The following is a 14,603-nucleotide window of genomic DNA, read 5'->3' as shown; positions in this document are numbered from 1 at the left end:
GGTACGTGGGATCTTGGTTCTCAGACCAGGGATGGGACCTGCATCCCTTGCATTGCAAAGCAAATTATTAACCACTAGACCACCAGGGAGATCCAAGTAATTCTCTTCTAATGAATAAGACATAGCAAACATGGGATGTCACTTCCAAGGAGAAGTTATAAAATGATAGTGGCTTCCATTTTGCATTCCTCTCTTCCTTTCTTGTTTATTTGCTTTGATGGAGATTACCTGTCATATTATAAGCTCACCTATAGGGAGACCCATGTAGCAAGGGCTTTTGAAAGCCCTCTAGCCAACAGCAAGGAGGAATAGAGGCCCTTGGCCAAACGATCCTAGATGAGGAACTAAATCCTGCCAACTACCACATGAAGGAGCTTAAAAATAGATTCTATCACAGCCGGTCATTCAGACGAGAGCACAGCTCTGGTCAACAACTTAATTATGGGACTCTGAACCAGAAGTACTCAGCTAAGCTGAACTCAGATTCCTAATGCACAGAAACTATGAAATAATAATCTGTTGTTTGGGGTCCTTAAATTTGGAGTAGTTTGCTATATGACAACAAATGACTGACAGAACAAACAAACAAAAATCTACTTGAAAGAGATTGTCATTTGTCCCAAGATTTAGACTTTGATTTCAGCTGCATGTTAAAGTAAATTAAAATGTTTAAAGTAAAATGCAATGTTTTCCAAATTCCTTGAAAATAGCATTAGAAAATGAGTACCCATTAAAAATTCATCTTTAGTTAGTTAAACAGAATAATTCATAAAGGATTTATAACAATATAAGAAATCATATCCTTATAGCATTAAATGATATCTCTCACATCTTTAATCAGATTTGATAGGATTGCTTGAAGCTCAAGTATGTCTCTGAAAAGCAAGCAAAGATGCTTGCAATTCTTTTTGAAATATTACTTTGATTTTAATTTGTAAATGTGTTGAAATTTCTATGGTTATTACTGTGATATAGTATTCTGTAATACTTTTGCAAATACATAGCTATCATTTATGTAGCCCAACAAAGGTCCATCTAGTCAAACTATGGTTTTTCCAGTGGTCATGTATGGATGTGAGAGTTGGACTGTGAAGAAAGCTGAGAGCCAAAGAATTGATGCTTTTGAACTCTGGTGTTGGAGAAGACTCTTGAGAGTCCCTTGGACTGTGAGGAGATCCAACCAGTCTATCCTAAAGGAGATCAGCCCTGAGTGTTCATTGGAAGGATGGACGTTGAAGCTGACACTCCAATACTTTGGCCACCTGATGCGAAGAACTGACTCATTGGAAAAGACCCTGATGCTGGGAAAGATTAAAGGCAGGAGAAGATGGGGATGACAGAGGATAAGATGGTTGGATGGCATCACCAACTCAACGGACATGAGTTTGAGTGGACTCTGGGAGTTGGTAATGGACAGGGAGACCTGGCCTGCTGTGGTCCATGATGTCACAAAGAGTCAGACACGATTGAGCGACTGAACTGAACTGAGCCATATATTTCATAAACATGAAAATTATGTCAAATATATATTTAAGCTCTTTATAATAGATTTTTTAGAGGTTAAAAAGTAATGATTCTGAGATTAATGCCTTACTTTACAGTTCACATCTATTACCCAGTGCTAGAACTTTTACATTTACAGATTGATTCAGTAGATTGTAACTATGATATTTTAACATGTTATTTTTTAAAATTACATACTACCATATTTTTGTGTAAAAATCTAATTCATATCAACATTTCTGGAAACCTGAAAACTATAGACCATTTAAATTTACAGAATCATATTAAAACTGGCAATTTCTTAAAAGCAAGAAGAACAGTGTTTCCATCAAATAATGATGAAGCACAAAGATATTTTATAACTTTTTCCCTAATGATGAAGAACTGATAATAAAGAACACCAAAAAGAATATAGGTAACAGAAGATGACATGTTTTAGAAACAAAAATCAGATAATCAAAAAACATTTTTAGAAAATCTTTAGATAAAATTTGTCCTAACAGTCTTACATATATCAAGTATTTCAAAGTATATTGCCATTGGTATATGCAGGAAATGTAATTGGTAAGAGCTGTGCCCCATATCTATATAGTAGAAGATATATTTCACATGTTCTTTATTTCCATTTGAAAGTATACCTTTTGTGAGCAACTGAGAGATAGACTGACTTAAGCTGATCATCTAGAGCCTTTACATGGTTGATAGGATCTGTCTCTCCTTCACATGAGTGAATCCAACTGCTATGTGACATTTCATAATGGAGTGAAATGGTTCAACTCATTCAAGGGATAAACTGAGTTACCCAAAGTAAAATTAAAAGGTCCAGTAACTGGACTCCTTCCTATGGTGATACCTCTTATGACTTAAAAAATAAAAGACTCTATAATAATGCTATGTGTGTATGACAAATGGGTCACAGTGCTAAATAGTAATAAAATCACTAGTTCTTTAAAAATATTTCTCAGGACTATACAGGTGTCCCTCTCCTTTATTAGCACATTTTGACTTAGTCTTCCAAAGGCAAACTATCATGCTTTCTAATAAAAACATCTTTTGCATCTGCTGCCAGAAGTAGAGTACTAAGTTAGAAAGATGTCTTCAAGTTCCGATGAAAAGTGAAAGTGAAGTCACTCAGCCGTGTCCGACTCTTTGCCAGCCCCTGGTGTGTAGCCAACCAGGCTCCTCCATCCATGGGATTTTCCTGGTAGGAATACTGGAGTGGGTTGCCGTTTCCTTCTCCAGGTGATCTTCCCGACCCAGGTATTGAACCCAGGTCTCCCGCATTGCGGGCAAACTCTTTACTGTCTGAGCCACCAGGGGATTGCTAAGTTCAGATAAGTAAACATTGAAAATTATAAGAAAAAATAATGTAGCTTATATAAATCCTAATAGATTATATCAACCAGTCTCAAGGTGTGATTCTGGAGTTCCCAGAGGACCCCAAGACAACTTTAGAGAATTTATAAGGTTAACAGTGCTAAAGGTAAATATAAAAATGCATGTTTCTTATTTTTAGTCACTCTACAGTGTAGTGGATTGTTTATGTAAACAAATAGTAACAATACACTGAATATTTTAAGAATGCATACGGCTAAAATGTATGAATAAAATGTGTTTTTTGTTTCCTATTATGCACATCATTTTTAAGAAATACATGTTATTTTAAAAACCATAAAAGAAAATCACGAAAAGTGAGAGGAAAGAATAGACAGCAAATGGTTATAAGGTGCTTAGACTACATGTGAAGTTGTATTATCATTTGAAGATGGATTACAATTAGTTGCATTTCTATTGTACACTTCAGAGCAACCACTAAAATGGAAACACAACTTTTTAAAAGAAGTACAAATAAAAAAAAAAATAGTAGACCTAAACTGGAATCATAAGGAATACTTAAATAATCCAACTGCAAGCAAGAAAAAAATTTAAGATGAGAGGAACAAATAACAAACAAAACAAATAGCAACTAGAAAAAAGAATGTAGACTTTAATCCAACTTTAATCCAAATATTTAATCAATATTTACATTAAATATAAATACTCTGAACATGTCAATTAAAGACAGACTGGATAAAAAGTAAGACAAGTATCTGTGATCTATTAAGAATCTCATTTTAAGTAGAAAGCAATAAATACATTAAAAGGACAAAAAGAAATATATCATGAAAACAGTAATCAAAAGAAAACCTAGGTGGTTATATTAACATCAAAGTAAACTTCAAGAAGGATGGCATCACTGAGTCAATGGACATGAACTTGGGCGAACTCTGGGAGATGGTGAGAGACAGGGAGGCCAGGTGTGCTGCAGTCCATAGGGTTGCAAAGAGTCGGATATAACTTAGTGATTGAACAACAACAACAAATTTCAAAAAGAGAGTATTATTGGAAACAAAAGGAGACATTTTCTAATGGCAAAGTGTTAATACACCAAAAAGCCATAATAATCCTAAACGTACATGTATAAAACAATAAAAATTCAAAATACACAAAACAAAAACTGATAGAACTAAAAATAGAAATGGACAAGTCTACAATTATGGTTGGAGATTTTAACACTTCTTTCTCAGTAATAGATAAAACAAATAGAAAATCAATACAACATAGAGGGCCAGGCCGACATCATCAACCTATTTTTCCAACTGATACTTATTGACATGTGTAGAATAATTCACATAACAACAATAGAATATATAATCTTTTCAGGTTCACATGGAATATTCACCAAGATAAACTGTAATCTGTACTATAAATCAATTTACATTAAAAAATAAGTCAGTATATTTTTCCATGTATTAGACTAAAGAAGAAAATCATATAAAAATGAGTTAAAGAAAAAGTTTAACCAAATTCAACTTACAAGCAGGATAACAATTCTCAGAAAAATCAGTATTGGAAAAGAATTTTCTTAACTGTGAAAAAGCATCTACAAATAGATCCTACAGTAATATCGTACCTGGTAAGAGAATGAAAACTCTCTAAGTTCAGGAATAAAGCCAGAAAGTTCACTCTCACTACTCCTATTATTGAACAAAGACTGGAGGCCCTAGCCAGTGCAAGACAACAAAACTTTTAAAAGATATGTCAGGTCTGGGGGGAAGGGGTGGATAAAATTGTGTCTGTTGGCAAGATAATTATCCACATAGAAAAAACTTCAGATGTAAGAAGGAACTGTGAGTAAAAACATATACATAAAATGGAAATAAATCTAAAAATATTTATTTTAAAAAAAGCAGTAATCAAATGTAATATGTACTTCCGGTTATTTAGCCACATTATCCTCTGTGTTCAGATCACTCTTACTGAAGTCTCTTAATGAAAACTCTATCACATTCTTTTAGTCGAGTGTAAAATTTCTTGATGGCATGGATCACATGCTTTTCATCTGTTATCCCTAATGCGTAGTACACTGCATGATAAAAGGTTTAATAAATTCTATGACACAGGCAATGAGAAATTAGTAGAATGGACAGCTGGATTCAAGGATTGTAAACAACTCTAAAGTGTGAGGCTGAAAAATAGAGATAAAATACTAAAAGAATCATAACTGTGAAGCCTAATGAGAGTTCATGAGTTAAAAGTAATATTAGGATTTTCACTTCACTTTGTGGTGAGAGGAAACGACTGATTAACTTCTGTTGCTGTTGTTCTGCCGCTAAGTCGTGTGCAACTCTGTGACCCCGTGGACTACAGCATTGCAGGCTCCTCTGTCCTCCTCTGTCTCCCGGAGTTTGAGACTTTGAAATTAAATATTTATGGTAAAAATTTAAGAGTAGTAATAAAGATTACAATAAGAGGGTACATAAATTTTTATCTAGTTGAAGGAAACATATAAGAATAAAAATAATCTATCCTATAAGAAGAGGGAAGAAAACAAACATAGATAAATGATATACATAGAGAGCATGGAACAATATGGTAAAAATGATCCATATATATAATATAGATAGGCAAAATTCACCAGTTAAAGTACAAAGATTTCCAGATAGAATATTCGTGTGTTGCAAGCATGCATGCTAAGGCACGTCAGTCGTGTCTGACTCTTTGCAAACCTATGGAATTTTACCTGCCAGGCTCCTCTCTCTGTCCATGGGATTCTCCAGGCAAGAATACTGGAATGGGTTTCCACACTCTCCTCCTGGGGATCGTCTCAACCCAGGAATCGAACCCAGGTCTCTTACATTGCAGGAAGATTCTTTACCAGCTGGGCCACCAAGGAAATATTTATACCTAGATATGGCTTTCAACAAACAAGTGAAACGTGAAGAAACTAAAACAGTGGAAACCAAAAGACTAGAAAAAGCAAACGAACTGAACAACCAAGAGATATGTCAATATTTTGAGAGAACAGTTTGCTACTACAAACATTTTAGCAAATGTAGTTGTCGATAGAAAGAAAACCTTAAAAAAAATTTGATTTCAACTTTACAAAGCAACATTTTTTGAAATCATTATACATGATCAATTTAACAGAAAAAATAATCTTTATCTTTTTGAGCATAGAGCTTTACACAGATCCAATTTTATGCTAAGAAGTAGAATAAAGATTTGACTTACATTTTGTAATCACAACTATGTAAAAATATTTGTCTGTTTAACAAGATGAAAATTTCCCCACCGTTTGGCTTTTGAAAACACCTGTGTTAACAGATTCCCTTTCTAGCAAGGCTCTTCTTCAGTTGTGACTGACACCTGTTTTCACTTCTCCATTTTCTGTTTAAGGCTAAATTGAAACATTTGTTTTAGCCTCCCTACCCCACACTGGTCATCCTGCCAAAATAAATTATTTTCAAAGTGTATCTTTGTGTAATTAAACAGGTTACAATTCTTTATGGAATTATGGGTTATGCTATAATCAAATTCTGTGTGATGTCAGCTACAAATAATTATTTTGTCCATTTTTACAAGTAATTGATTTTTACCAATAATTTTTCATATTCTTGCCTGGGGAATCCCACGGACAGAGGAGCAATTTAATAAATCCTTCAATAAAGTCATGCTTAGTTCACTATTTAAAAATTCATGGCCCATGTATGCAGATCATGCAGTTGAACCAAAATTACTTCAAAATATTTACATAAAAGGCAAAAGGAAGAGGATCCAAACACAGCTGTATTTTATTACACTCTTTGAAATTATTTGCTTTATCATGAAAACATTCTAACTTACCCTTATTTTCATAACTCTAGTAAGACACAATTCTGCATAGCTATCAGTCACCAAGGGCCTAGTCCATGACACTGCAATGTAGGCCAAACTGATTCTTATCTAAAGTCAGAGTCTGAGCCAAAGAAAGCCATATTCTGTACAACATGTTTAAAAGTGTGAGCATGAACATGGTCAAGAGAGGAATCGCACTGGCCAAAGTCTATTTCCATTATGCAAAATATTCTGTGTGAAGATATTATTTTACAAATAGAGTATAAGACCACTAGTAAAAATAAGCATTTTTAGTTATAGGGGGAACAAGCAAACTTCCCTTACCACTGTTATCTGTAAAAGTCAAGGACTTTAAATTTGATGGGAATGTTTATAAATCCAAAAAATTAGAATCACAGAGAAACAAGCAGGAAAGTCTTTTGAATGAGAAGACAGTTGTCAGGAAGCATTTAACAAAAGGCTTCCTGTGTGCTGTTTTGGATCTGTTAGAAACCCTCTGGCCCTTATTGATTCCTGAATATTCAGGAATTAAGAGGAGAGACACACCTTTCCAGGGGCTGAGGAATCCAGGCATTTCTCATTACAGTGATAAGTACCCTCTTCCTTTTTATGAGCCAAATGGTAAAAGGTGATTGTTTGCAACTCACTCTCTTTGATAGGGATCATCTTATGTTTTGTAAGTCTGGAATTTTAATCTTTGTCTTTGCTGAGAATAACCACCTTGTAAGACAGTGGTTATTGCCACTGTGGGTTATATTGCGTGGGTTATATGCCCACGCCCTGTTGATTAAAACACCTTTGCTCCATCAGAGCTTGGGTCCCCCTGTCTTTCTTTCTTTGTTTCTATTTCTTCTTTCTGTCTTTCTCTCTCTGTCTATTTCCGGCTAATTCCTTGGAGCGCGGAGGCCCGCTGAGCTCACTTTCTTGCCCGGGCTTCTAAGACCCTCTGGAGAAGGCGCCTGTGCCTTCACCCACTCGAGGGGCGCCCGGTGCCCACGTGCAGCAGCGCGAGCCCTAAGCACAGGACTCTATTGGCTTTCCGCCTAAACCAGGGATATCAGCCTCTTTCTCTCTCTTACTCTCGGAACCACCAGTTTCCAGTCCATTCAAGGACCAACAAGCGCTATCAGCCTCTTTCTCTCTCTTACTTTCTTATCGTCTACTCCGGACCACCAGTTCCGGTCCATTAAAGGACCAACAGACAATAACTATTTACGTAATGATTTATGGAGTATTGGCTATGGCCTATGCCAGGTCCTTCATGAGCATTTTTGAAATCTTCACTACAAACTAGTGAGGTGGGAATTGTTATCCTCATGCTGCTGATGAAGACTGTGCCTCCAAAAGCTTAAGTATCTTGCCAAAAATTCACCTGGTTGATAGAGCCAGAAGTCAAGCATGCCAGACGTTAGAGCCAGTGTTAGCTCCTCTAAACTACACTCTCTCCATAGCTACCATACTATGGATGATGATGGTAACAACCGCCACCGCCACAATAATAACCAATCTTCAGAGGCCACTTATTATTAACTACTGTCCTGACTTTGTAAACGTACAATTCCAGTAATTCCTAACTGTTTTATTGGCCCCTCAAAACTGCCAGACAGATCACTTCAGTTCAAAACAGTTCAAAGGCTCTAATTCCTAGAGCAACCATCTCCAAACATTTTGGTTGCACAACCATCCCATCTTCAAACAACTTTTAAACATGCTCCCAACATGGTAAATTTGTTTACATATAAGTCAGACATATATCTAATGAAGCATACTTTAAAATAAAAATTAAAGGGTGATGTTACATTATAGTACAAATTATGATGGAATATATTAAGCAACCACCTGCATTCCCACACATGTGTGTGTTAGCAACTCAGTCGTGTCCAACTCTTTGTGACCCCATTCTCTGGGCAAGAATATTGGAGTGGGTTGCCATTTCCTTCTCCAACTCCCACACATAAGAGATTTCTATTTTAGATGATCAAATCCAAACTCCTCCACATGGGAGGTACTCTGCACATTCCACTTGAACTGAATTATTGTTGTTTTCCAAGTACATTCAGCAGCTTCACACCTAAGTTTACTGCTCACATATGTTGTGCCCGGAATGGCTTTCTTGCACATGACACAAGTCCACTCATCTTTCACCCCGTTACAGAATTACTGCATTTACACTTATTTATGTGTCTGCCTCCTCCTACTTCACTGAGAGCACTCTGGTGGGGTGAATTGAAAGCAGGTCTCTTTGGGTCTCTAATATCCTGTGCAGTGCTTAGCATGTCATAAGCAATCACTTGGGAATGAATGAGTGAATAAAATCCATTTATTGTTTCACTGTGTAGACTCTGATTTTTTGATCATGCTATATGTTCTTGAAAAATTAGTAGACCAGGAAAAAATAAAAATGGAATCTAAAATTACCTCCCCCTCCATGGGCTGGAAATATATAAATACAGCTGATTTGTGCAGAACAGAAATAGAATCACAGGATCAAAGAATTTTACTCCTAAAAGGGGCTTAATCCAACTTAGAGCTGAGGTCAAAAACAGGTCAAGGAAGAGAATGGAGTTAGACAGACCAAAAACAGAGAAGCCGCTACATTGAACAAGAGAAGCAACTGAAAACTATTTTGAGGCAGGTGTGTGTGTGTGTGTGTGTGTGTGTGAGAGAGAGAGAGAGAGAGAGAGAGAGAGAGAGAAAGAGAGAGAATGGTTTTCTTAACCAAAAACAAAAAAGTTAATTTTGTCACCCATGAAAATCATTAAAACTATTCACTACTACTTAGTATTATTGGATAGTATTTGCATATTCTGTTTTTTCCTCTTGTTTATCTGAAAGAGTATAAATGCTGTACCCTGATTTTCCTCTATTATTCATTACACATTCCCCATTGTTATTTTTAACCCAGTCTTCTCAGTATCACTGCAGTTTCTTGGAATATTAAATTGGATATGCAAACAAAGGTCATGTGATTTATGAAGTACCTTTCAAAGGCTGTCTCAAGGAAACATTCAGTGTTTTTATAATTGATTATAAAACATATTTCTAAAGGACCTCCTTGTGAAGTTATTTGTCCTTCTAGAAAAAGAACTGAGTAAAAAAGTATCTAGGGCTGATATCTAGAAACTGCTTTGAAATAACCTTTCCCTTTGAAATTAAAAAGTAAATTCTGTCCAGAGTATCTCATCCCTATGAGGAGAAACAAAGTAATTGCGTTTCTTATATATGTGCAAGTAGATGTATTTAGTTTAAAGAAATCCTAATCATGGTACTTTGCAAATGGCAAAAAATATTCTTTGTAATTGCAAAGTGGTATTAAAAGATTATTTATTTATTGACTCTAAACTTTCTCTTAATAATTTATAAATACTTTAAGATTTTCATTGATTGAGTCAATATTTTTAATAGTGTTTACTAAATATAGGCTTCTCATTGCCTATGTGAAAGTAAATAATCAAACAAAAAATAAGGATTCAAAGCAATTTCACTGTCAGTTTTGCATATTAGCTAACATAAATGGTGCTCATAAAAGTTGGAACTGAATACATTTCCTCACTTTGCTGTTCTTCCTACCATTAAAATAGTGTTCTGTCATTATGTGAAACAGAATCTCAATGAAAGACTTCCTTATCTCTGCCTATGATACAATCTCTACTGCAGAGTTTAAGACACACCAGTTTATATAACTTTTAGAATTTTAATTGTTTTATACGTTTAATTAAAGTTCCAGTGAATTTTACATACACAAAAAGTATATAAACCAAATCCCCATGTAAACATCAGGCCATAAAATAAGAAACAGAAGAATGTATTACATGGAATGCACCAGCTGCATCCAGGGTGAAGGACAGTAGGACAGAGGAAAGATTTTAGGGATGATACTGATAAACAGGGTCAACAGTTTCTTATTAGTCTGTGATATATAAAGAAAAATCATTCCCCTTGGTACAGGTATGGTTACATTCATAGGAAGCATGCAAATTTAGAACAGGAAAATGGTCAAGAGTCTTAGAAAACTCTTGATCTGGAAAATAAACTAATTACTCTTCAGTCTTACAAGGTACATCAAGCAGGCACCAAAGGTGTTTCCTCTAAAGCTGAGTTACACCAAACTCCATAGGAAGATACACATTTTCTCACAGCATGTATCCCAAGCAAGTACATAAACCGTGATATGAATTCATCTTTCATTTAAGCTAAAAACCAATTAACTGTAACTAATACTTAGTCATTTGGTATTCTTTCAGGCATTCTCATTAATCACCACTGTAATCTTACCAGGTAGGTACTATTTTCATTTTTATTTTACAACTGAGTAAATACAGACATGGAGAACATATAAATTGAGCAAGTTTATATTATCAGCAACTAAAGGAGCCACATTTTGACCAGTAGATACAAAAGTTCCCTAAAAAAGAAATCAAAATTGTATTCTAATGATTTACCAAAGTTATTAGATAAATTAAAGATTTAAGGCATTCTTAGTCTTGTCCCTTAAATAATTAAAGGAAGCTATTTTCTATACCAGTTCATGCAAATACACTTGTCCTGAATCCCACACATTCTTAATTGTTATAGCACCTTTAAGAAGAGCATTTTTTTTTCCATTTATTTTTATTAGTTGGAGGCTAATTACTTTACAATATTGTAGTGGTTTTTGACATACATTGACATGAATCAGCCATGGATTTACATGTGTTCCCCATCCCAATCCCCCTTCCCGCCTCTCTCTCCATCCCATCCCTCTGGGTCTTCCCAGTGCACCAGCCCTGAGCACTTGTCTCATGCATCCAACCTGGGCTGGTGATCTGATTCACCCTTGATATTATACTTGTTTCAATGCTGTTCTCTCTGAACATCCCACCCTCGCCTTCTCCCACAGAGTGTAAAAGTCTGTTTAAGAAGAGCATTTTAAACACAAAGAGAAAAGACGACTTCATTGTATTTTGTATTATCTGATACTTCTATCTAAAATTTAAAGTTCAATTATATCATATTTGAAAATATGTGTGCTAAATTTTAAATTATACTATATTCTTAAGGAGTGATTCCTTATGAAAATAGTCATTTTAATAATAATTAAAAGGTTAATTTATCATATACATATCTATCCTACATTATTAAACAGCATTTAACACATCAAATGTAAACTGACACATATACACAATCACATACACATCCTGTTTGTTCATTTTATATATCAATGAATCCCAAACTAATAATAGTTAATATGATACATTTTTTAAAAATTCTGCCTACTATTAGCAACCAGCCAAGTGTATAGATCAAAAACAATTAATTCCTTTTTTTTCTCTCAAATTTTTTACTCCCTTAATTTGAGTAACAGCTTCTCTTTGGTTCCAAAACTCTAGAAAGTTGACGGAAGTGGAACTTGGAGGGAAAAAAAAAAATCACAAAGTCACTTCAAAGGTATCAACAGACTGCAGACAGCAAGTAAGTTTCTTTTCATATGACTCAAGGTAAATTTCTACACAGAAGTCATTGAATTTAAGAGAATTTGCAAAGACTTTTTACCGCTCAATGTTCTATCATGTGGCTTCTTGTGTTCTCAAAGAAAGCACTGCTGATATCTTTAACCACCCCAGGAAGACATTCCAGAAAGATGAAATATTGGAAGGTTTTCTTTACATTCTTCTAAGCTTCTGCATCTGCCATTGTCAAGAGTTTCTCTAAATTGATGTCAAGATGGCCCTGATATACTAATCAGAAAAAAAGTCCCCATTCCTACATGAACAAAGCCAAATGAACTATCTCAAATTACCATTTCTTAGCAACTTCTTGGTACGCACACCTCTAGGACTTCGAAGGATGACAGCTGATTTGGTTCCTTATCTGAATGTCCCTGCATATGCTCTTTTGTTCCCTGTCTTTATCTGCTCTGTTCCTTGCCCTTTAATCTTTGGCTTAAATGTGCTTTATTCTTTGCTCCTTCTTTCTCATGTCAAATTTATGCCAGCTTGCAATATAATATGTTTAGGAATAAGAATGAAAATAAATAATAAATGAATAAACAAGCAAAAAAAGTCACTGAGGTAACCAACCATGAAGCAAAGTGGAGAAGCGTCATGCCTTTCCTTTCAGATCCACCAGAAACTCATTAAGAACCTGAAGGCCTGAATCTGTGTAATACTTTCATATGTGGTAGTGCATTTCTATCTTTGGCTTGGAAATAATGATAGTTAGAAAGACGGTTCTCAGAACATCTAAAAAGATGACTAGAAGCATATGCTTTATCTTATTTTGAAATATTCACTGGAAAATTTTTACATTGGCAATTCTTTGGCCCAGTGATTAGAAAATAATTCTAATAATTATATTAGAAAATAATTCTAATTAGTGTTTAATTGCTCTTACTCAAACCTAAAGAACTAATATATTTAACATACAACCATTAAGAAAACATTTAGGGGAAATATTTTTAATCTTCCCTTTTCCAGAAGCCCTGCTCATGAAAAAATGAAAGGCCCACATTGGTAAAATACAGTCTAAAAAAGATGGTAGTAAATATTTATCATTCACCAGAGGAGAAAATTCAAATGTACTGTGAATATAGCAATGTCTATCTTTGTGGGTATATGTTGACCATATTTTTAAAATATTATAAGTATTTCTAAATGTACATCTTAAATGATACCCAAGATAGTGTCTATGTATCTGCTAACTTAACATGGCTAAAGTGGAATTAGAAAGAAAAACTATGGAATATTTGGGTCTGCTGAAGGGCAAGACAAGCAGAGATACTTTGTTTCACCAGAATCATTAACAAGTCTCTGCATATGAAGACATGTCCCAAAGACAAGTTAGGGGAATTGAGCTAAGTAGGATGAGAGAAACTAAGCTGAAGGAGAGAAGCCTGGTCTTAAGCAATGTTGCCAAAGGTAAACACCAAAAACTAGAAAGGGGTAAAAGGGGGAACAGTAAGGAATGCAGGACGCTGCAGCGTTGCTTTACAATAACCTACCAGGAAATCACAGCCAGTGAAAAACTCCCGGTAGCAAACAGACAAAGGCTTTTCAGAATAAGATAATTTGCAGAGACGCAACATAAAATGCCTTCTCATTATTGTTCAGTTGCTCAGTCATGTCTGACTCTGTGACCCCATGGATTGCAGCACGCAAGTCTTCCCTGTCCTTCACCATCTCTTGGAGTTTGCTCAGACTCATGTCCATTAAGTTGGTGATGCCATCCAACCATCTTATCCTCAGGAAGAATCTGACTTTGAAGGTCAGCGGGCTTTGATTACAGAACTTCCACAGGACTGGGGAAACAAAGACCCTTGGAGGGCACAAACAAAACCTTGTGTACACCAGGACTCAGGAGAATGGGGCAGTGACCCCACAAGAGACTGAGCTAGACTAGCCTATGAGTGTTGGGGAGTCTAAGGTGGAGGTGCACTTCAGCAGGGGCCTGCTGTGGGGTCAGGGGGACTAGCAGGAGTGTTCTGGGAGGTGCAGCATATTGACATAAGTCCTCTTGGAGGAGGTCATCATTAGGCCCAGCACAGAAGCTATACCCTTGCATAGAGAATACCAGACTCCAGGACTGGGCTGCCTCAGGCAAAACTACAGAGAGGAAGCACAGCCCCATCCATCAGCAGAAAATTGGGTTAAAGATTTGCTGAGCATGGCCCTGCCCACAGAGCAAGACCCAGCTTACCCCACAGCCAGTCCCTCCCATCAGAAAGCTTGCACAAACCTCTTATCCTCCTCCACAGAGGGAAGACAGAAAGAAAGTCACAATCACAGAAAACTAACCAAAATGAGCGCATGGATCACAGCCTGTATGAGCCTGTCGGGCCACCCAACACGGACGAATCATGGTGGAGAGTTCTGACGAAATGTGGTCTACTGGGGAAGGCAATGGCAAACCACATCGGCATTCTTGCCTTGAGAACCTCGTGAACAGTATGGAAAGACAAAAACGAT

At 36.0% G+C, this 14,603-nt stretch overlaps 1 long non-coding RNA gene across 1 annotated transcript in view; it reads right to left on the bottom strand.

Annotated features, from left to right (window-relative positions):
* The window catches only part of LOC122428457, a 34,335-nt gene extending 27,596 nt beyond the window's left edge, over positions 1-6,739 (bottom strand). The window contains exon 1 of the long non-coding RNA XR_006265717.1: positions 6,670-6,739. This is a non-coding gene — a long non-coding RNA (uncharacterized LOC122428457). The remainder of the gene's footprint in view (positions 1-6,669) is intronic.
* Between the last annotated feature and the right edge of the window lie 7,864 nt (positions 6,740-14,603).

Source organism: Cervus canadensis, chromosome 26, assembly GCF_019320065.1.
Source record: "Cervus canadensis isolate Bull #8, Minnesota chromosome 26, ASM1932006v1, whole genome shotgun sequence".
NCBI lineage: Eukaryota > Metazoa > Chordata > Mammalia > Artiodactyla > Cervidae > Cervus > Cervus canadensis.
Note: the sequence above shows the minus strand (reverse complement) of the source record. Positions and strands in the feature narration are given on the sequence as shown.